Genomic DNA, 6,646 nt, shown 5'->3' on the forward strand with positions numbered 1-6,646 from the left:
AGTCTTAGGGATATGGTAATCAGGATCCTGGAATCGGGTATCCCCAAACCCAAACAGAGACGCAAGGCATCTGCAAAGGAAGGCAACGTGGAAAGGCGCGTTTCATTTGATACCACTGAAAGGGAATATGGTTTCTAACTTAAACTAAAAGAAAATTGATTTTTTCAATTTTGATTAGGTTGCAAATGAGTTACTCACAAGACCTAAGACTTGTTTGTTAAAAATTTTATGAGCTTGTGTAGAGTTTAAATATGATGCTTTACGTGTATATTTAAAAGTTTGTTGCGTTCGAGTTTACTTTTTGATTTCAATTTATCTATTTATGTTAAACGAGATTTTAGTAATTTTTATATAAGTATTTTTATAATTTTATTAATTTAAAAAGGACTATGAGCAATAAAAAAGCTAAATATTTTCGTGTTTTTACGATTTTATCCAAAACTTTCAACTTTGATAATAAAAAATTGATTTGAGAAATTTAGTACAATTTTATCCAATAATCAAAATTGATTAGAGATGAGTGTGTCTTTGCCCCATGTGGCATGTCACGTGGCAATTTGAGTGAGCCCCACATTGATTGTTGTTGAAAAAAATAAAAAGCAAATTAAAACATTTAACTGAGATATCCATCAAAACTCATCCTTGCCTCTAAGAAAACAAATGAGGCGACCGATTGAGAAGACAAATGACGAATTTGGGAGAAGATCAGAAGCCATGGCAACAACGAACACCATCGATAATGAGAAGACAACCACGACAAGCTAGAGCCCAAGGTGAGATGCGGATCGTTGGCCATGGCAGACATCAACTCTGGCCACAAACATGATGAATTATCGAGACAAAAGTGGTCACGACAACCTATCACCACCATCACAACCATGGCGCATTCACGACAGCGAGCCATGACGATGAAAGATGTAGGAGAAAGGGACAGCCGACAATAGAGGAAAAAGGTGATGGCTGTGCAGAGGCAAGGCAAACCGATAGAGAATGAGAAAATGGGTCTTGACTTAATTAATTTGACTTTCATTTTTTTTTTTTTTTTTTCAACAACAATTAACATAAGGTCCACTGGCAAAGCCACACTCCTCTCTAATCAATTTTGACCATTAGATAAAATTGCACCAAAATTCTCAAATTGGATATTTATTGTCAAAATTAAAAATTTTGAATAAAATCGCAAAAAACACAAAAAAAAATTGACTTTTTGCTGCTAATACCCTATTTAAAAATCATTATAAACTTTATTTTAATCTTATTTATGTAGATCATACTATATATTCTTAAATTTAAAAATGAGGAATGATATTATTGTTGGAACTCTCATATGAACAGTGAAAACATATTAGTGTCAACTTAACGTAATTAAGCTTAACCTAATTAATTTATAGAATGAAAGGGCTGAGGTGGGCCTGTGTGTGTGAAGCGCAATTGGACACTAAAAGCAAACAGTTATGGGCCCAATATTCCTGTGTTGGATCGGGCCTTACCCTCTGATAAGGAGACACTTTGGAATAATAAAATTGCAAATTAATGACACTCATAAAACACATAAACAATCATACAAAATAATTTATCCATTAAACTCAATAAAATATATCAATAATTTATTTTATAATTATAAAGGATTTATTTATTTTTACTATTTTATTGTATGAATATTAGTATGTAATAGCATATATGTCTGAACATCACATGCAACAAATTTCCTTGGTTTAAGAGTTTTTTTTTTTTTTTTTTTGGGAGGGGGGGGGGGGGGGGGGGGGATAAAAGTACAAGGATGTACCATACGATAGTGGCAATAATGGAGAAGGTGGGGCGATAGCAAAAATTATGTGGTGTTCAAAATTGTAAACATCTTTTTATTATTTTTAAAACTTAAAAAATAACAAATTAAATGTCACATTTTGGCTGATAACTAATTAAATGTCCAAACGCGAGAGTTTATTAGTAAAAAAACGACAACTTAAATAAATACATGATGACAGTGGGAGGGACGATTACTAATTATTAATTAATTAAGCCATTTTTATTGTTACATTGGAAATTAGATATTCAAAAAAGTCAGTTGATGGACGCTCAACAACTCCATCCCAAGTTTGTTGCCGCTCTCTGTGCGTCAACAAAGATTGCCTTTTTCTCTTAATAACCTTCTCCTTAATTATTCTGATTAATTAGTTAGTCAAATAACGACGCTACCTCCCATTAATGTCTGCCCCCAATATCTTTTTCATATCTTCTTCATACCCACTCTGAACCTTCCTTCAAGATTGCCATATCAATCCAAACTATATAATATCAAACTCCCATTAAGTGGTGGCTAATTAAGTCAACACTAATTGTTGTTTTGAGGTCTAAAAAAGATATTAATAGTCGAGTAAATGACACTTAATTAGCTACTTTGTAGTAAAAAAAAAAGGATTATCGTGGAATTTAACCTCGCGGAGCTTTAACTTAATAGTTGAAGCAAAAGGTTAATTAATATCGAGTGATCGAGCCATTTGAATATGCATAATCAAAGTAAATCGAGACAACTTAAATCAAACAAACACAACTTAATTATATGCCAACTCATTAAGACTAATTCGCAGGACAAAAGAGACGTCACAGTTGCAGTTCTTTCGTTTTCTTCTTTACCCAGGGACAGAAACAAAAACCATGGACAATTAACTGAGGGTTTCCATCTGTATATACAAAGGTTCCGAATATTTAGGGTTAGGGCTTCCATATATATGTATGTATATAATTTACGTGACGTCGACGGGCTTGTACTCATCCACAGAAATGGAGGAGCGTTTGATGAACTCCAAGCAATCTGCAATGGCTTCTGAATAGAAAGAATTTGATCTCAACCTGCAATCGCCGGTCACCGCCATAGCCAAAGTACTTCTTCTAACGCCGGAACGCTCCTTCCGCCTGCCGGACGAGCTCCCGGCGACGCCTCTCTTGATCGATTCTATCGCCTGCCCGGACGAGTATCGCCACCTTCTCAGAAGCCGGAACAAGTACAAGAACTTGGCTCGCAGCCGCTGGACGGAAAATCTTCTAGGGTTCAGCCGGAAACATCTTCTTCCGTGGCACAATCTCCGGCGAACCTTCTGGTAGCCCATGTGGAAGAAACAGCAAGTGAGAAAGTTAATTTGAAGAAGGTGGTGTGGAGGGAAGAAGAAAGTTAAAAAGGGTTTGGAGAGTTTGGCTTTTGTTTTTTGAGGCAAATTGATTACATGGATATGACAAAGATATTATGTACTTAAATAATTGCATGACATAATGTAGATGATAATGATATTAGTGATTAATTATATTTATAATTAAATTATGAAAGTGTCGCTTTACGGATTAGGTGACATGTGTATAAGTGGTTGGATACAAGATTGGACAGCAATAGCATCTTTGAAATTAATTAATTGGAGGGTGGTATGCTATTTGCATAAAATTAATTTGTCATATACATAAAGGACCTGATTTTCTTACATTCTCATTAAAAGAGAGAGTTCCAAAACCTATTAATAATCAACATAAATATATAGTTGAATTTTACTCAAAATAACCATATAAGTAATTAACCTTTTGTAGGGATTTAAGACATTTCACTAATTAAGTATAATTATTACTATTATAGATATCAATTAATTAATGTATGTTTATGTTTATTTTAGTGGTACTTGTTTGGAAATAATCATAAATTTTGACTATTTTGATCTATTCAATTAAAAACCAAATTATAATCTTTTATAGCTGAATTGAAAACCAAAATTAATTTAAAAATTTAAAGCTGAATCAAACTGAAATTTGTAGATTCATTTTAATTAAAAATTCAATATTTATTAATTTTTATTTAGTTGTTATATTGTAATTTTGTTGGGTACATACATACATACATATATCTTTTATAAAAATTATGCAGGGATATGGATTCATATATGGTTTGTTTTTGTTTTTAATTGAAATGAGTTGTCTAATCTTGTTCTCAAGATTAAGGTAACAGCTAGCAGTGGTAATTCCAAAAACAAAGCTAAAAGTGGCAATTTTTCCACTAGGGTGGCAAACTTTCTCAATAGGACATTTTGGCATGCTTTCTGGTCTCCATTTGGAAGACAAGGTGATGGCTTTATGCCCTAATCAGCCATTAATTTTGAGTTTTTAGAGCAGCAATTTGTTGACCTTGTGAAAGACAAAGGTAGCAGTTAATGTTAAAGTTGAGACATGTAGTCATAATATATTAATATTAGAGGGATGGGCACAAAATTTAATAGCACCACAAATGCTGGCATCCAATCTTCATCAGTCTTCGCCTAGGAAAATGATGTTTCATAGGCCCATCATAATTCAAAATTTTAGTAGCTTTTTAGGCTTCTATATATAATATAAGCTTATATAATAGTACATTTGTACAGAAATAATACTTTTCTACCCGTGTGTTTGCCCGTGGACATATAAGGCGTTGTATGGAGGGTGGGGGAAGGGGATGGGCCCATGCTCTCCCCTTATATTATTCGTGGGGGCAAATATTATATTATTTAAAGTAAATAATATAATAATTTTGTATATTTATATTTACTCTAATTAAATTTACAAGATCCAATCAATATGTAATTATTTTAACCTTTCAACTTGGAAGACATAATATAAACTAAATAGAATGTGCCCATAGCTTTTAAACTAAATAGATAGTTGCCTTTTTGTTAGATGTTTTGGTTTGCAATCTTTAGAATTGGATTTGTATGAAGCTGTTGGTTAGATTGTCTGTTTTTAAGATCTTTACCTAATGAAAAAATAGCATAAGTTGTACCGACTATTTGTGGTTTGGACTATTATATTTTTTTTATGTATAATTTAATAATAAATATTAATATATTAAAATTTTAATATTATTTATACATTTTTAAAATCAATTTACTAACACATAAATGTACAAAATTAATAATAAAATATACAAATTAATGAATAATTCCTCAAAATCAAATACACAAACCTTAGCCATCACTGTCGGAGATGCCATCGTGACTATCCGCCTTCTGTTGTCGGGCCTGTTCACCATCAATCGTGTCTACTCCTCGTCATTGTCGTGTTTGTTCGCCTTCTATCACTGATTCTTTGTCTTCTTTGATCACGAGCCTCTTTTAATCGTCGTCTCCAACCGCTTGGACCCTCATTCTCCAAATTGATTGCAACCACAAACCTTTTCTGACGGCAAATTAGCTTCAACCGACGATGGCGACTCTTGCGATGATTCCTATTGTCAAGGCGTTAGTGGTTGAGATGGCATTGTGGGGAGATACGACGAAGGCTTTTTAGACTAGTTGGATCTCAAAATTTGGCTAGACATTGGCCGTTCACTATCAATTTGGCAAATGACAAGTAGCATTGGACTTGAGAAAATGGATTACCTCCCTAAGGCGACGTTTGGTAGAAGATAAATTTTTAAATTTCTAAAAATATTAGGTTTTAAATATACATTCTCATATTTGGTATAACTTTTTTTAAAATGAATTATGAAAAAATAGCATTTCTATTATTTATTTTTGATCAACTTTATGAGAATCTTGGATTCCCATAGATTAAGAAAAAAATTTAACAAATAAAAAAACCAAAACATCCTTTACCCTCTTATAACCCCATAATATTTTCACTATTATTTTTGCCATACCTTCCTTCTTGTTGTGCTCTTTACACGCCACAGCCCTCGTAGCTTTCTTATTGTGGGTTCCAATATTTTATATATTAGAAAGAATTTATTATTTTTAAACAAAAAATTAAATAAGGATAATTTTAAAAAAATAACATAAATTGTGCATTTAAACTAAATATAGAAATGTACGATTATCAGAAAATAAATATCTAACATTCTTAAGAATATTTAAAACTAATTAATATAAAATTGCATAAATTTTGAGAATAAAAAATATTTAAAAACATTATTAAAAATCATGAATTTCAATAATTCAAAAAATATTTTTATACTAAACGCCATGTAAAAATATGACTTGGCAAGGGAAATAGCGACCTGGAGAGAGCCTTGGGGGACCTATTTAAATATAATCAACCTAATTTAATTTTTTTATTCGTATCTAGGTTTCGTTTTCTATTCCTACTTGGATGTAAAATATTATAAATCATTTAAATTTGTCATCAATTTCCGTGTGTTCATTTTCAATATTTATTTTCAAATTTTTGTGTATAATTTTCATTATTAATTAATAAAATAAAAACTAACCATTTAATTTTATTTTTGGAGAAATTACACTATTATTAATTTCTAAATTTTACACTTTTATACCGACTAGTCACTATACTTTTACTAATTTTTGTTGCTATAATTACTAAGCTTTTATTTTTGTCATCATTCAGTAACAGATTTCGATTTATCATTAAATTTTATAAATAAAAATTGACTTGACATATATTATATATGAACTCAAAAATCACTTATTATTAAAATTAATATGACCTTACAATCAAGGGATTTTAAATTTATATTAATACATGGTATTAGTTTTCATTAAAAGAATTTCATGAAAAATAAAAAATAATAATTGTAATAAAAATCAAAATTTATTAATTAAAAATGATAAAAATTAAATTATAATGATGAATTTATTACGAAGAGTAAAAAGTTCAGATAATTATATCACATAATTACTTA

This window comes from Diospyros lotus, chromosome 6, assembly GCF_014633365.1.
Source record: "Diospyros lotus cultivar Yz01 chromosome 6, ASM1463336v1, whole genome shotgun sequence".
Classification (NCBI taxonomy): Eukaryota; Viridiplantae; Streptophyta; class Magnoliopsida; order Ericales; family Ebenaceae; genus Diospyros; species Diospyros lotus.